The following is an 18,464-nucleotide window of genomic DNA, read 5'->3' on the forward strand; positions in this document are numbered from 1 at the left end:
AGAGCAAAGAATTGACTTATCTCCACGAGTCAGCTTTCATCTACAATCATTAGGCTCTGCCTGACAACTGCTTCTATGGCGTGTGTTCTTTCGTTTTCATCTCTCGTTATTTCCGCTTCTCCCTCAGACATAAACAGCAGAAAAAAAAAAAAACAATATTGACTCTGGAAGGTGCACGTTAAAGCTGCGGTGGCCTGCAACCATTTTTCAAACCAGTGACTCACGCTGAGCATTGGGTCAGAGCTGAGAAATGGAAGCCGTCGAGTGGTTGGCAGGCCAGCTAACGGGGTCTGGAGGGAAGTCCACTGTGGGCTGGCTCAGTTTTACTTGGAAGCCTTAGAGGGTAACATGGTTTTCAGACTCCTATAAGCACTAAACCCTTCATTTCTTTCTTAGACTAATCCAGTGGAATCTGATATACAGGGTGTCCCAAAACATTTGACATCATTTTAAACTACTACATCTAACGTCATGAAACTGGACAGTTACGGTGTTGAACATCATGAGTTTATTATGGAACCCATTTCATCAAGTGTTTTGGTTGACTGTGTTTGAGCGTATTCCAAGACGCAAAATGACTTCTCTTTGGGAGGGAACAACATGACTCAACCTGAACAGGGGGGGTCCTCCACACTTGGGGCTGTGTCGGGTGTGCTGATGGGGGTGCCTCCCTTTGATGTGGGGGTCCGCCCATCTGTCGGAGTCGGGTGGCCCGGGTGCTGGTCCCCCGATGGCACGACCTCCGGTTCCCTACTGTCTCCCTACTGTGTGTGATTGTGTGTGTGTATCTAGTTTGGAGGGTGGGAGGGAGGGGCTTTCTTTGTAATTGTTTTCTTTTTAATTGTGGTAATTGTTTTTAATTTTGTAAAGCACTTTGTCATGTCCTTGCAGGAAAGGTGCTCTACAAATAAAGTTGATTTGATTTGATTTGAACAAAAATCAAAACAGAACAAAAATAAAAATGTATATAAAATATTGATGTTTTGTTTTCATTCTCTAAACATTTGAGATTATTCCAACAAGAATGGCTGGAAATTCTATACGTATAGGGAAAGCATACAGGGAAAACTATATTAGGAAAGCAGGAAGTGAACAAATGTAACAGTTACTGATTGTAAAAGTACCAGATGGAGGGGTACGATTTAATAAGCTTTGCTTCTTCCTACTCTTTTTGGACATGTGGAACTGGGAACTGATTATGGGATGCACTCAATTGGAATCTGATGCATGTTCAAATGGAATGGTTGTTTGTCTATATGTGCCCTGTGATTGGCTGGCAACCAGTCCAGGGTGTACCCTTGCCTCTTGCCCGAAGAAAGCTGGGATAGGCTCCAGCACCCCCGCTACCCTCGTGAGGATAAGCGGTAGAAAATCAATGAATGAATATTTTGCGGGCTGTATGGCGATCGAGTGGTTAGCGTGCAGACCTCACAGCTAAGAGACCCAAGTTCAATTCCACCCTTGGCCATCTCTGTGTGGAGTTTGCATGTTCTCCCCGTGCATGCGTGGGTTTTCTCCGGGTATTCCGGTTTCCTCCCACATTCCAAAAACATGCTAGGTTAATTGGCGACTCCAAATTGTCCATAGGTATGAATGTGAGTGTGAATGGTTGTTTGTCTATATGTGCCCTGTGATTGGCTGGCAACCAGTCCAGGGTGTACCCTTGCCTCTTACCCGAAGAAAGCTGGGATAGGCTCCAGCACTAATGCGACCCTCGTGAGGATAAGCGGTAGAAAATGAATGAATGAATATTTTGCAGTCCGATCACCAGCGTAAATATGGGCATGTTGCATCATGGGAAGAGTAGTTCTCTGTGCAGGAGCTTCTTCATGTGCTCCCCGTGAGAATCCTATAAAGGGATCGGATATGCTTTGAAAATGCTATTAGTATTGCAGCTTTGGATTACCGTTGCCAACCAAAAAGGGGGAAAATCAGACAGATTTGCATGCTTCCAGTGTTTGTGAGAGAGAAAAGAGGGATTAAAAGGGGATATTCATGTCAACTAGTGTACCAGTCAATGGCTCTTACACAAAGTGTTGTGTGAGCTGTTTTTTTTTTTTCTTTTAAATTTCATTTAGCTGTTACGGTACACCTGGGATCACAGTTAATTAAGACAGCCAGCTCCTCCTGGAAGGAGACTTATTTTTAGCTAAAGGAGGAAAATGTCATGATTGCTCTTTTTATTTTTTTGCAAAAGCTAATATGTGAAACACAAGATGATATCAAAACTGAGATTTAAAAAGAAATAAAACACACAAATAAATAGTTCATTGTTCAGTGAAATTGATTAGCTGTTGATGTTGCTTGAGCGATAAAATGAGAATCATCCCCAAAATGAGATTAGACAGTAAAATATCTAAGCTTAGGGGAGCTGAGAATTTCAAGATTGCAGCTTTTTCTCTCGTCCCGTGTCAGGCTGCAAGGAAGAGTTGCTGTTGATTTATTGTGCAGTAACAACCACAAAGATTGAGAATGTTCCATACGCCAAAGGGATCACATGTCTGCGAGGAACAGAAGAGAGTGGAGAGAGTATGGATCCAGGACAGTACGAGCTGGCTGGAGATGATCCTGCCGGTCCCAAAGGCACCATGAGTCAGCACATTTGAGGTATAAATCTTGTATCCTGCAAAAACACCAAAGTAAATATAGTCGTTCCACGCCACTTCAAGGTTTGAATTTTGTGGTTTCACTCAGTCATGCTTTTTCCACAATATATTATTATATATTATAGCCTATTATCAGTCAAGAAATATGCATATTGAGTTCTATTTTAGTATTTTTGTTGCTTAAATTAATTATTTTTAAGCACAACATTTGCTAAATGAAGTCAAATACAAAATAAGACATTTAGAAGATGCATTCAAATAATGTTACTGTACTGTTGGGTGAGACACACAAGCACCAGACTTGTTTCATTTCAGGTTTGAGTGATTGAACAATACAGGCACACACAGTGGCATTTCCCCGTGCGTGTGTAGGTTTTCTAAAGATATTCCAGCTTCCTCACATAAGTCAAAAACAAGCATGTTCGGTTAACTGGCGAATGTGAGCGTGAATGGTTGTTTTGCCCTGTCATTGTCTGGCAACCAGACCAAAGTCAGCTGGGATAGGCTCCAGCATACCCCAGTGTCAAGCGGCATAGAACATGAATGAACAAATTGACAACAGGCATCCTTAATAAAAAATCTCCACCAAGCTGAAACGCATCTCTGAACCCACAGCTTCACTTCCTGTCTGCCCACCATCCCACTCGCGTAGAGAACACATTTATAGCAACATACACAAGCATTAATTTTTCGTCTTATTTTATTCTTAGGTCTACTATATTGGATGTAGGGGTGTTATTTCACATATAGATGCCTCTAATAATGTTAAATTGTGTATTCAGAAGGTTTTAAACAGGTTTTTATGCTTTTTTATGCTTTTTATGCTAATATCTTATGAATGGTAATAACAAAAAATGTCCCCTGCCACTTCAACTTTTGCAGCTTCACTCTATCACCTGTTTTTAAAATATATTATTTAATAAATCAACTGTTTCCTAGTTGACATTTTATATATTCTCGGCCTAAAATGTGCATTTTCAAAGATAAAAATGGCTAAATTAAGTAAAATTGAAATAAAAGGCATTCAGAAGACGCATTCAAATACGCATTGTTGATATGTCATATTATACACTGGTCACTCGCTGTCAGTGTTGCATATGACATTGATGACCGGTGATTAATGTTAGTCAATTCATGGCAGCATGTGTGAGTCTTTATTATGTCTTATGCTTTCTCTCCATTATATATGTGTTTTTTATGCTCTAAAAAATATTAATTAATAGAAAATTCACTTATCATGATTGGTTCTGGAAGCTATTGTACTATTGGCTAAGTATGTCCTATGTACATTATAGACAATGCATGGAGAAGGAATGTATTATTCAGGTAGATCTAAAAGAAAAAAAAACTCATTAAAAAGTTCAGTATTTTTTGTCACTCCTTTGAGGAAGTGAAAGCCATATGTTATATTATTTTATTATCACAGAGAGTGAAATATTTCAATCCTTTATTTATGGCCATTTTAATGGTTATGGCTTACAGATAATGGAAATTCAGTGTCTTTGAAAATTACAATATTGCACAAGCGCAATAAAAATGAGATTTTAAACAGAAATGTCGGCTGTCATGAATTACTGCTTCAATGCGGCGTGAATGAATGAACACTTGCCAAAGAATGTTAATAGCAATAATAATAAAAGCTTGGTTAATATGCTTGTCACATTATATGTAAATTTGAGCGTTGTTGGCGCATTTTGGAGTTTGGAGGCTTTACAGGTAGAATTGTGAATTCTTAGATGCATCTTTTTAGCTGCTTTTATACCTTTAGAAGGCACAGAAATTAGAAAGACAGACTGTATAGGTTCCTGTTGCACCTGTCTCCAAAAAAGTGAAGTTTTCCTTTAACTTTATCATGACATGAATACCATCAAAATATTAGATTCTTATTCTTTGATAAATTGACTCACAAAACGGAGCGAAAGAGCGCTGAGGACATATTCGCTATGTGTCTTGTAAACTTAAACCCTGTCGAATTATTCCATAGACAACTTGATGTTCGTTGTAGTTAATGTTCATGGGATACATAATGATAAAATCAAATACTCAAGTGTCACTCAAGTGTTAGTTTTGTCATGTATTTTTAAGTGCAGCCACTACACTGGTGTTTAATGGTGTTTATGATACTGGGACTGATACCACGGCAACCAACTGATGTATTTGCAGTGGCCAGTTTTCATGATCGGGAAAAATTCAGATACTGATATCAACCGATATCACATTTTTTAATGCTGATATCGGATTGATAATTAACAGACATCCCTACTAATAACCCCAAAAATAATTAGGATTTTCATGATCTGGGAGCCAATCTATATGATATTATAGTTATTACAGATTGGACCCCACGTAGGTAGGATACATACCAGGAAAACACACACTTTTGTACATGCAATGTCTATGATCAGTCATTAGGTCCATCCATCCATCCATCCATTTGACAAAGTCAAATGATTCATTTTCCTGGCCACTCATTTCGAGGCCGAGTTCATGGGGCTCCATCGTAAGTGCGCCATCGGCCAATAAAAAAAAACAATCACCATGACATAATTCATTCATTCATTTTCTACCGCTTATCCTCACGAGGGTCGCAGGGGGTGCTGGAGCCTATCCCAGCCGTCTTTGGGCAAGAGGCGGGGTACACCGTGGACTGGTCGCCAGCCAATCACAGGGCACATATAGACAAACAACCATTCACACTCACATTCATACCTATGGACAATTTGGAGTCACCAATTAACCTAGCATGTTTTTGGAATGTGGGAGGAAACCGGAGTACCTGGAGGAAACCCACGCATGCACGGGGAGAACATGCAAACTCCACACAGAGATGACTGAAAGTGGAATTGAACCCTGCTCTCCTAGCTGTGAGGTCTGCTATGTACTTTCCTGATTGCCCTTCTAACAAGTACACCTGGCCTACTTCCATAGTGAAGGTAGCATAATTTCCCGTGCAACTATTTTCTTACACTTTGAACTCTGTGGTTTTATTCTAATAGTCTAATGTTCTATGTTCTAGTCTTGTGACATCTCCTATACTTAATAACTACTAGTAATTGTTTAAATACTTTGCTGCAGTAACTTTCTTTGGCAGAAGTCAATCACAAGCTACAATGGAACTCAATGGAACAAGCTTGTCAATCTATTGGAAATCGTAGGAGGTCATTACTCAATATCTCAATATTATAGTCCGATTCACGGTGTCATCTTAAAGGGTAGGTAAGAAATATACAAGTTAAGTACCAATACGAGTTGAGAATAAAAAAAGAACAATTTTACCGGCTTTCCTTCATGCATTGCTTTCCAACAAATCAGTTCATTGAGTTGAGTTGCAACTGGAGGGCTCTCTCTGGTGGACAGTGCCTATGTCCGGCGTGGCTATACAGTATGTACAAATCTGCCTTTCCCTCTAAATTTAGTGGGTGCAGCTTAAATACCGGTCTGTCTGATACACCGGAAATAATGGTAATAACAAAAAATGTTCCCTTCCACTTTGACTTTTGCATCTTCACTCTATTACCTGTTTTTAAAATGTACTATTTAATAAATCAACTGTTTCCTGGTTGACTAGGGCCTATTTTTAGTTTAAAAATGCATATTTCTGTACATTTTATATATTCTTGGTCTAAGATGTGCATTTTTAAAGATAAAAATGGTTAAATTAAGTGAAATTTAAATAAAAGGCATTCAGAAAATGCATTCAAATACGCATTGTTGATATGTTGTATTATACAGTAGTCACTTGCTATCAGTCATATTACATTGATGACCGGTGATTAATGTTAGTCAATCAATAGTAGCATGTTTGAGTCTTTATTATGTCTGTCTGTCTGTTTTTTCTCAAATATATCGGGTCATAGGAATGTAAAAATGACTATAGGGGTGTTATTTCATCTCTTGAAGGCTCTAACAATGGTAACAAAACACATTTAGAAGGTTTTTATCTTATGACTATGGAAATATTTGATTTATAAATAAGGTTTGCAGAAAGTCACAAATCAGTGTCGGGTCTGGAACCAATTAACCACCATAAACAAAAGATCACAAACATTTTTGCCTTCTTTCTGTCTTAAACTTAACTTGTTTGGCTTCTAACCACCTTCGTGCGTTCAAAGACTGTTTGTATATGACGTTCAAAAGATACATTTTTAAGCCTTTGACACTGTCTTTGCCTCAGATGTGCTATTTATTTTACCCGAGCCCCTACCGCTCACATCAGCAACTACCACAATTTGTATTTGCTCAGTGTTTTCTTTCCTCTGTGATATACTATGGCTCCCTCTGACATTTCTTCAACAATTAGACCAAAGTACGCAATTTGTCAAAGCAAACACAGATTCCAGCTGAACGGGATCACAGACATCAGCTCAAGAAAGCCCTTATTGTAATATTCATGTACTGTAGCTGTGTACTGTATATACTGTATACAGTATAACATAATGCATTCACCCCATATACACATACACAGACAGAGAATGGGGTTAAAAGCACGAGCACAGATATATAAATGTGTAATTCTAGCAGTTTCTCCTTCATTAATATTATTATGCATGAGCTTAATGAATGATCCATGTACGTAAGAGGAATGAATCATCCCAATGAGCAATGCATGTGTGTGTGTGTGTGTGTGTGTGTGTAAGTTAGTGTCTTAAATGATGTCTTAAATGAATAGATGCAGAACATTGGGCCGTGGACACCTGCCGCTATCATTAGTCAGAGAGGGCCGACTAATCATCCTGGTCTTCAAATGTGTTCGTCATTACTGAAATGAAATTCATGGAGCCTTCATTACCTGGAGCACAAAGATGCCAGCTGTTAAACGTACATGAAAATGCATGTTCATTGTTTTCATGTGGTTGCAATTCCATGACAAATATCCCATTCATAATTTACATGGAGAAAAATATTCTCAGCTTGGTGGCTGTGGAGGGTCTGGGTTCTATCTAGTTATCCATGGAGTCGGAACGCTGCCATTAAAAGAAGGGGGCGCTTTTTATGGAATTTTGCATTATACAGATTTCCTCCATCCTTTAGCATGGTGGCACTGCCCACGTGAGATCACACATGCGCTCAGTCCAGAGGCTGGAAGGTCACAGTGGGTCTGCAGCCCACTAAGTCCGTTCACGGGGGACGTGACAGTTACAAGCGTAAAACAAGAAGTCTCCATGTTGAGCGGCTAAGCAGTCGGGGTTGAGAGTGCAATGATTGCACTGAAGGATTTAAAGGGCCTGAAGGACGATGACGGCCTTCCGCCCACTCAGACGCCACGGGAGATGGCGAAAGTCTGTTTTCATCCTCCATTGCATTGTTTCTTTTTTGTATTGTACAGTATGTAAAAAAAATGACCAATAAAAGCCATGTGAGTCAGTAGTAATACAAGGTCTTAGGTATGAATAGGGAGCAGGGGTATTATTATTATTATTATTATTGTGTATGAGTTGCATTTTTTTCTTTTTTTCTTTGCATTGGGCCACCTGAGTCACACCTCTGAAATACGACGGCCGTCTCTTTAAGCCGTAAAACTATACAAATATATCAAATATAAATAAATTAAAAATAAAAAAAACTATATATACTGTATATAAAAATTGTATATGTCTAAATAATCGAAATATTTATTTTTGAAGTAAATAAATATAAAATATGCACAAAACTATTTTTTCAGTAATAAATAAAAAAAATAAAATACTATAACTATATTAAAAAGTAAACAAATACAGAATTAATATATACATAATACATAATTACAACATTAAAATATATATAAAACAATACATATTTTTTTATTTGAAAAATAAGTGTCTTTTTGATGTGTCTTTTTTCATTTTTTTTGCATTGGGACACCTCTGAGTCACACCTCTGAAATACGATGGTCGTCTCTTTAAGCCGTAAAACTATACAAATATATCATATATAAATACATGAAAAATAAATAAAAATAACTATATTAAAAAAGTAACTATATATAATGTATATAAAATTTTATATGTCTAAATAATCGAAATATATATGTTTGAAGTAAATAAATATAAAATAAAAAAAACATTTTTTTCAGTAATAAATAAAATACTATAACTATATTAAAAAGTAAACAAATACAGACTTATTACATAATTATAACATTAAAATATATATAAAACAATACATATTTTTTAATTTGAAAAATAAGTGTCTTTTTGATGTGTCTTTTTTCATTTTTTTTGCATTGGGCCACCTCTGAGTCACACTTCTGAAAACCGTAAAAGCCGTTATTCTTATTCCTTTTTATTCTTTTGTGTGGTTAATGTATTTTTTGACTTCATCTACCTCTTTCTAGCGTAACTCTGATGTAAACAAATGCTGTTACTTAGGTGAGATTAAAAAAGATGAATTAATTACAGCTCATAATGAATTAATCTCTCCTGTTTTTAATCTCTTGACAGCATTTCTATATGTTCATATGTGTGTGTGTGTGTGTGTGCACAATGTGTGTGCAAGAGGCATTCATCTGATCAGTGCTGATGTGAAGAAGCTGCAGTGTGTTATCGAAGTGCGGCAGGCCTCAGTGGACTAGCAAAGGGGGAGGAAGAGTATAAACAGGAACTATAGCCTGCTTCCAGGAACCCAGCAACATCATCACACACACACACACACACACACACTGTATCATCTCACAACACACCACCCTCTCTTTATCTCACAAGACAGAAGCAACAGTTAGTGATCACGTGACCACGAGGAGCCTACTGTTTGAGTTCGCTGCAAAATAGTGCCTTGCTTTGTGAGACATTTTAATACGTCCTTTCCCCCGGTTCCCACTATTTCAACATAAAGCTGAAGTGGAGAGCGTAGGAAGAGATGGAGGTAGAGGGTGGCATAGGAGGCTGTTGCCACAGCAACTGTAGCTACGCTGGTCATCACCATGAGGCTTCTTTTCCCTCTTCTTCTTCTTCTGCATCGTGTTCTTGTCAGTGGACGCAGAGTGTGTGAGTTCACTCTCCTCTCTCCAGACAGGAGGTGAGGACATCCCCCCTTTAGCTGCCAGAACAAGAGAGGAGGAGAGAGAGAGAGAGAGAGAGAGAGAGACGCCATCACACACATCGTGCACATTCATCAGTTGCCCTCACGGCAGGATTGTGTGCTCACACTCACAAAGCCTGAGCGAGTGCAGGAGAGCGACAAGCCGGCAGGTAAGCCAGCTCTCTTTCCCTCAAAAATGATCTGCTCCGTTGACAGGAGGAGAGAGGATAGTTGCTGTATCGGCAGCGTAGTCTGTCATTCATCATTAACATGATGGGATTCCTGCAATTTACGTCTCTCACACTGCTGCTGTATTTTCATGAACTTGTGTGGACTTTCTACATGTGGGATAACCAGGTTTTTTTTTTTTTGGTCCTTATCTAGTTTGCTAGTTTGTTTAATTACAGCTGTTTTGAATGTGCTGCATGGGACTGGTTTGCATGTACAGCAGGCTACAGAATGGGAGAATGATGGGTAAAAAAAAAAAATGCTAATGATACCGGTGTGGTGCACATTCAATAGATTTAGTGTTCTGTACGTGTTTGTATTAAAAGTCATGGAATTCACACCCCAACTATCATTTAGTTAAACCCGGAGTGTATAACTCGTTTTCACACATCACAGTTATGGTTGCCCTCAGAGGGCCACCTCCAATTACAGTATATTATGTCAAACCATGGCAATGTCTACAGTCAATGCCAATGATATCATAGCACATTTGATTATTAGCATTTTCACACCAACTTACAATTAAACATGAATTTGAGTATACAATTATTATATCATTCATTTTTAATTGTATTTGACAAAAAACAACACATTTTCTGTCAAAGTTGTTAGAACAAATACATTTAGCATGAATGATTGTCTTTTTGATTAAATATATATTTTTAATTATTTGACTTAGTACTATGAATATTTGTAAAATATTACATAAAAGTTAAAATATACATGAAAATATATTATGAACAAATTACAAATATATCAAATATAAATAAATTAAAAATAAATTTTAAAAATAAATACAAATAAATAAATTATAAATAAAAATAACTATATTTAAAAAGTAACTATATAGACTGTATATAAAGATTTTATGTATCTAAATAATCGAAATATATATTTTTGAAGTAAATAAATATAAAATATGCACACAACTATTTTTTCAGTAATAAATAAAATAAAATAAAATAAAATAAAATAAAATAAAATAAAATAAAATAAAATAAAATAAAATAAAATAAAATAAAATAAAATAAAATAAAAGGATTTTGCAGGTCACACATAATGATATTGCGGGCCATATCCGGCCCCTGTGTCTTGAGTTTCACACCTGTGGTTTAGGATCTCAATTGCCAAAAGTTTTATTCTTAAAGAAAAACAATATCTGAAAACAAATGTAAACATCATACATAAAACCAACTATTTACTATTTATTTTGCAGCCGTGGTCAATAAAAACCTGTGGGGTAACTATGTGTGTTAGTAAAGAACTACAGAGTCGACTGTTGATGATGTCATAGAGGGGTGACGGTGCTCGAGGACAATGGCTGGTGCAAAATGTCTGAATCATGCAAAAACTGGGCTTACACGATATCATGGACTTTTATGGTCCACATGGTCTTGAAAGCTCAGCTGTGCTTCAACTTGCAGTGTTGCAGTGGAGACAGACGGGGGCTGGAGGGGGGAAGTGGGGGTGCAGTAGCTTTAAGCAGGAGCTCTTGAAATGTAATTACTTTATTAAGAGACTCAAATGGGAGATTTTGTTTGTGGATCATGTGATGCCGCAATGAAATCATGTTCCTGCCTCGTGTAGACTCAAAATACAGACCGAGTGGAAAAGTAGGTTTGAAATTCACAAAATAAAGCCCTCCCCTCCAAATGTGATATCCTTTAAAGGGCTTTTGCGCTGCGATCCCTGAAGACCACAAGCTACATCACAAGCAATTTTCCTTATATTGGCCTTTATCACACTCTAGTCTCAGTGCAGTTGTTCCCTTTTATTGGGCTTGGTGTTCACAGTGTGAGGCCGGCATTATGTGGCTATGTGTAGCGCTGCAATAAAATATGAAAATAACATGCACTTCAAGTGGAAAGTCTTTTACATTTTCAGTTTGCACTGCTTCTCTCCTCCTATCGGAACTCCAAAGGGAGGCGACACCCACCCCGCGTTTCTTTCCTCATGCAGGTTCATTTCATTAGGACCTTACAGCCGACACACACATCTCCACACCTCCACTCTCAGCATTTACCGCTGTCGCTCTAGTGATGGAAAGCAGCTTATTGAATACGTCGATATGAGCGTGTAAACATCTTATGTTCAGTCTAAGAGTAATACGGAGTAAGTCACATCAGTACAACCAGGAGATTTAACAAAGCCAATAAAGCTAAAAACTCACACTTTAGTATACTATACTGATATATAATTACCATATTTTCTGGACTATAAGTCGCTCCGGAGTATAAGTCGCACAAGGCAAAAGAATGCATAATTAAGTAGCAACATACATACATAAGTCGCACTGGAGTCGCATTTTTTTTATAAGTCGTAATTTATTTTACAAACTATTTAACCAAAACTGACATTACGTCCTCTTGGAAGGCAAATTCTAACAATAAAAGAATAGAGAACAGATATGCTAACACAATGCTTATTCAGCTACACAAAAAATAAACATAAACAGAAAAGGTGTCCAGTGTTAATGTAACATAAACAGTTTTTTCATTTATAAGTTGCTCCGGAGTACAAGTCGCAGGAACAGCCAACCTATGAAAAAAAGTGCGACTTATAGTCCGGAAAATACGGTATCATCTGCATGTGTCTTTAAAAAGTTTGAAAAACTGGCCAAAATAAAAAAAGAAATATTTATAAATTATAGTGAATAATAAAAAGATTAATTAAAAATAATATGAAGAAGAACAAATATATGTTACTTGTGTATCATTATATTGACAATTTTTGTAAAATATTTGTAATTGGAAATTAAAGAATAAAATTATGTATAATTAACTTTCTTGCAAAGTTTCATTTGTTACATCTTGTAATGTCCTATAATCAATAAAATATGACTACAAATACATTTATAATAATACATATAATAAGAGGGAACATCTTTTATTGTGATATGTCTAAATATTTTACATTTTCACCAACATTTTTGCAAAGTATTATAATAAATTGTAATAAAAGCTGAATTATTCATAACAATTTCTAAATTCATGAATTTTATTTAATATAGTTTGGAAAAAACTAACAAACAATACAATTCGCTAAGTTGGAAAGCGTTGCCAAGTTGACATGAAGTTGAACACACCAAAGCAAAGATCAGTTAAAAATAAAAACGTTAGCCGTCAGTCCAGCAAGGTTGAATGGAACTTGTTTGTCTTCTTCGGTTCTACAATTTTCGGTGTGGAGTTTCGCTACTTATGTCCCAGGTAGGTGTTGTTGTTGTGGCTCAGCATGGCTGGTGAACACCCGTCCTGCCTAACAATAGCTTGTTCGCCTGGCTGGTTGCAAAACATCTTGTTAGTGGCAACTCCTTTCATGGAGACTTGTATCAGGGTTGCTTGGTCTCTCCAATGTAGAGGTCATTGTCGTTCTCGTTACACGGCGCTGCATAAACCACGTTGCTGAGTTTACTCCACTGGATTTTATCCTTTGGGTGAACCTGCATGACAAAACCAGTGCAGTGTGGTGAGGAGTTCAATGTACTCTACATTGGAAAGACCAAACAACCCTTATTAAAAACGCATGGCGGAATATAAGAGAGCAGTTTATTTAGCAGTTCATTGGATCTCTATAATAAAGGGCATTCTTTTGAAGACAATGATGACAAATTCTGGATAGATAGGACTGCTGTTTTGTGTAAGAAGCCATCTATTCTATGTCAACCTAAACAGCGATGACCAGGAAGCCAAAAAAAATTTTTTATGTCCACCAACAGCCTTAATATGACCACTCCCCACCAGGGACATAAATATAGGGAAACTCCACACCTAAAATTTTCAAACTGAAGAATCGGAATGCTAGGCATCTTCTTTTAAAGTGATCACAACGAGGCTGCGTGTCACAGCTGTATTTGGATGTGCCTTTTCACCTCCTCCTCCCTCATCACCTCCCACACACACACACACACACACACACATGCATACACTCACATACACCATAGACGCGTGTAAAACCCCTCGCTCACCAAATTATCTGCAATTGTAGTAATTATTGTCAAGTCCAAAACCTTTCAGCATGCCTCATTTTCTCATCAGTGTGCCTCTTAAGCCAGAAGTACATCATCATCAGCGGGAAAGTACATTTACTTAACGGGGATTATTAAAGCGCTCATTTTATATTCCAAGTATCTTAATTTCATATTTATTTTGCTAATTCTTTTGACAGCGGCATTCGGTATTGTTAACATATTATCTGATTCCACCGCCAAAGTGGTAAAAGCTTCACATTTTGACCAAAAACAGTTAACTTTTATTTTTATGATTTTTTTTTACATGCAAGTTGAAGATAATATTGATTTAAAAACGTAATATACGGTAATACTGTCGCCCTTCGCAATATTGCCGTTCCCTCGCTTAATTAATTAAGAATATGGCCTAGCATCAGCATATTTAATAAAATTGTACTTATTCATGTTATTCGAAAAATGGTTAAATGATCAAACTAAAAGGCAGAAAAAGCATTGGAACTGTGAATCTACTCTACAGTATATTCCACCTTGGCCACTAGGGGTCAGAACTAAGGTTCCCAAGGGAACACATTTGCTGTGACACTGCTCCAGCAGGAGTATTTACATCTTAAAACGCCTTATTTACAATATTGGGTAGCCATTTGAAGCTGGAACCTGCAAAGTATGCCGGAAGTAGGCTGCCCGGAAAAAAAGTAGGAATGATAAGGTGTTAGTCTATTATCTTATTTATGTTTAATACGTGTTCTTTTCTCTGATTATAGCTACCATTTTGGGGTTATACAAATTTAACTATGACTATAAGGGTGTTATTTCATGTCTAGAGGGCTCTAATAATGTTAAAAATCATCTTTAGAAAGTCGGGTTTTATATGCCAAAACTATGAAAATATTAAATTTATTAATATTAAATCCTACTTTGTAGACGGTTGGTGTGGAACCAATTATCCGCAAGAGATTACTGTAATAATAATAATATTCACAGCTAAACCAACAGTGATACACAAGGAATACAATACATATGTATGCATAATGGGCAAATAATGGTAAAACTTTACAGTATTTTAATTGCATTTATTCTGCCCAATTAGAGCAGAACTGATGCACAATTCTGGCGATGTCAGAATATCATTGCCTACAAGTCACCTTCATGCACTTCAAGCAGCCTGACCATTTTAGCTACATGCCCACCATATAAACGAGGCACCGATATTGACTTGTTGTTTATTTTTTTTGTTTACGTCTGCACCGGTGCGTTTATAGTACAGTTTCGGTGTGCATCCCTCTCCTCGGAGGAATTTAGAACACATCAAGTAGGCTTTGCTTTCCAGCCAGGTGTCTGTGTACTCATGCATGGTTGTTCTGTCAAAGCTAGAACATTACATTATTTAGTCTAAGGTTAGCACACCCACAATGTTTATTTCATAACAGTGAAACCTGTGGAGTCAGAGGAAAACTTCTACAATGTTTTGGGGGAAAACTCTACAGAACAATACCATTGTCGTGCATGAAACCTCAGCTCACTAAGCATCAAAAGGCCCAATTTACACCTAATTTGCTGTTGATGTTGAAAAATGAGAAGTATGACATCATTATTATAACACAAAGACTGTGTTGCAAACCTTTATGTCAACTGTCCTAAAAGCTAGTGCTAATCCAACATGGAGAACGTCACTGCCCTCTAGACCCTTTGCTAGGCGAGTAGCTCGCCACTGTGCTGTGGCGAGGAGTCACTGACCCATGAAAGTAGTTCCTGGGCATAGCAATGTTAATAACAATAACAATGCCACTGTAGTTTTGTTTATATGCAGGTCATATTATGTAAATGGGACGTCACTTTTTGGAGTTTTTTTTTTTTTCCAGACAGAATTGGTTTGTCCCATTCTTGGCTGCCTCTTTCAATTCGATTTATTTCTCTAACGCTAAATTACAACAGTTATCTCATGACAGTTTACACATGAAGGTCACACTCCAACTGAAACCCCGCATGACCAAGAACTTGGCAACGGAGGCAAGGAAAAAGTCCCTCTGGGCACGTAATCCTGAACAGAACCCAGGCTCTGGTTGGGTTGGACCGGTTAGATTGAGATAGAAAAATAGAATTGAGTGATAGATGGTATTTTATCTGTTTTTATATCTTTAGAATGAACAGAGAAGCGAAAGACGTGTGTTCATGTCTCACACAGGGATTGTACTGTAGATGACGGGCAAAATACTCCAAAAGTGCACTTTTCCTTTAAATGCATCTTCTGAATGCCTTATATTTCAATTATTGCTCATTTTGAGCATCTTTAGGTTTAAAAAGGCTTAATTTAGGCTGAGAATGCATACATATTTTTTCCACCAACAATAGGTAATGAATTCTCAATGGCGTGAAGCCTCAATATTCCAACTGCAGGGGGGCGAGGTTTAGTTTTTAAAAGTTGCTGCAGCCGCTGACATTTCTGTCATTAGGGATGAATGAGTGGAGATAGTCAGGGGACTTCTTGTCGTCTTCTTGGTAGTGTTGAAATGTCGGTCTGATGCGAGGGGAAGTAAACACAACCCTTCCCTGTACAGAGAAATGTGTTATTTCCCCTGAAAAGTGTGACATCATACTTTGTATTTTTAGAGTCCATCTGTAAACACTCATCATCTTGTGATTCTGTGGAATTCCTTGAAGACAGCAGGCGCTTTTTGAGGCACATGGGGAGGGACTTGCCGGCTTTACAATATTGTCATTTCACATTTCCTTCGTCTGCGCGCTTCTGCCGGACTCTGTGGACATGTTGATAAATATTTATAGATGCAATAGCAAGGCATTAACACTCAGAGCGATGCAGGAGCTGGAAAGGCGAGGCTGACGCTCAACACCGTACGGGCCGATACCGTGATACATTCCTAACACATACTGTATGTTGCACTCACAGGTCGATGGGGGCGGAGGGGTGTTTGAGTCACTTGGTAACGTCCACCTGACACACGCACCTGACGTAATGTTTGGAGTTGGGCGCCATGGCAACAGTTGCGACACTTTTGCTGTCCTGTGAGTGGATGGATGCTGTGGAGGAGAGGCTGCACTACACATGTCACCGTGTGTAAAAATATGTTTATTATTGTGCTTGCACAGTTTGCAGTGGCGTGCTACTGCACTGCATCATACTGAGAGCTGCTATTGGACATAAATATTACAAACTGATGATGATGCAGTGCGGTTGTACGCCACTGCAAGCTCCAACCACAAGAATAATATTGTTTTTGACCGTGTCTATCAAAAGCATTCAGATATTTGATACACCTCTTGTATTTAGTGTTTTTTTTTTTGCAGTTGAATAATATGTAAAAGCACAATTTGAACTAAACCCAACACCTCTGTTTTTTTCTGTGCCAAATACCAGGTGATGGCAGTCATGAAGCCAATTGGGATCCAATCCAAGAACATACTGTAGCTCATCAGCACACTGTATCCTAACCCTTGCTTTTGTGCTCGCTCCCTCGCCTTGATTCTACGAAAAAAACACGGCTGAACGCTTCTAGAGTGCAAGTGCAATTTCATTTTCCTGCACTCTTTATAGCAGGGGTGTCAAACTCGTTTTCATCGAGGGCCACATGTAACTGTCGGTATATAGCACCAACATCAAAATGAATACAACCTATGAATTTGTTTTTTTACTAAAAAATGCACGGATAACTTACTTTGCAATAGGAAGTGCAGTGGAACTGTCAATGTGACCAGCAGACATTGAAGTGTTTATTGTTGATGTCTGGAATATCTTGTTGCATGATCAGATAATATTCACATATAAGACCTTCATGCAGTACTATTACTACAGTAGTATTATCATTATGGTTTATTGGCCTGGGGCACGTTATAAAGAATGACATTTCACAAGAAAATTAAAAAAACAAAATCTATAGCAAAAAAAGTTGTAATTTTATGAGAATAATGTTAATGTAAGGGCTGCACGGAAGCCGAGTGGTTAGTGCGCAGGCCACACAGCTAGGAGACCTGAGTTCAATTCCACCCTCGGTCATCTCTGTGTGGAGTTTGCATGTTGTTTCCTCCCACATTCCAAAAACATACTAGGTTAATTGTCCATAGGTATGAATGTGAGTGTGAATGGTTGTTTGTCTATATGTGCCCTGTGATTGGCTGGCCACTAGTCCAGGGTGTACCCCGCCTCTTGCCCGAAGACAGCTGGGATTGGCTCAAGCACCCCCTGCAACCCTCGTGAAGATAAGCGGTAGAAAATGGATGAATGAATGAATGAATGAATGAAGCATATAGGCTGCACGAGTGGTTAGCGCGCAGGCCTCACAGCTAGGAGACCCGAGTTCAATTCCACCCTTCAGGTACTCCGGTTTCCTCCCACATTCCAAAAACATGCTAGGTTAATTGGCCACTCCAAATTGTCCATAGGTATGAATGTGAGTGTGAATGGTTGTTTGTCTATATGTGCCCTGTGATTGGCTGGCCACCAGTCCAGGGTGTACCTGCCTGAAGACAGCTGGGATAGCCTCCAGCACCCCCACGACCCTCGTGACGATAAGCGGTAGAAAATGAATGAATGAATGAACAAGAACGTTGGCGCTACTCATTTCCGAGTCCTACTGAGACCTTTTTTGTTCTGGTTTGGAAAGTTTTTTGTAATTGTTTGAGCGATGGTCTTAAACTTTATAAACAGGCTATTT

The 18,464-nt window shown here is 38.1% G+C and overlaps 1 protein-coding gene across 1 annotated transcript in view; it reads left to right on the plus strand.

Moving 5' to 3' along the window:
* Positions 1–9,656: 9,656 nt before the first annotated feature.
* Positions 9,657–18,464, plus strand: part of LOC131134153 (muscleblind-like protein 1) — a 91,727-nt gene continuing 82,919 nt past the window's right edge. The window contains exon 1 of the mRNA XM_058079082.2: positions 9,657–9,772. The gene's annotated coding sequence lies outside the window, so the exon portion shown is untranslated. The remainder of the gene's footprint in view (positions 9,773–18,464) is intronic.

The sequence above is a fragment of the Doryrhamphus excisus genome, linkage group LG8 (assembly GCF_037039965.1).
Source record: "Doryrhamphus excisus strain RoL-2023G ecotype Guam linkage group LG8, RoL_Dexc_Guam_v1.1, whole genome shotgun sequence".
In the NCBI taxonomy this organism is placed as follows: domain Eukaryota; kingdom Metazoa; phylum Chordata; class Actinopteri; order Syngnathiformes; family Syngnathidae; genus Doryrhamphus; species Doryrhamphus excisus.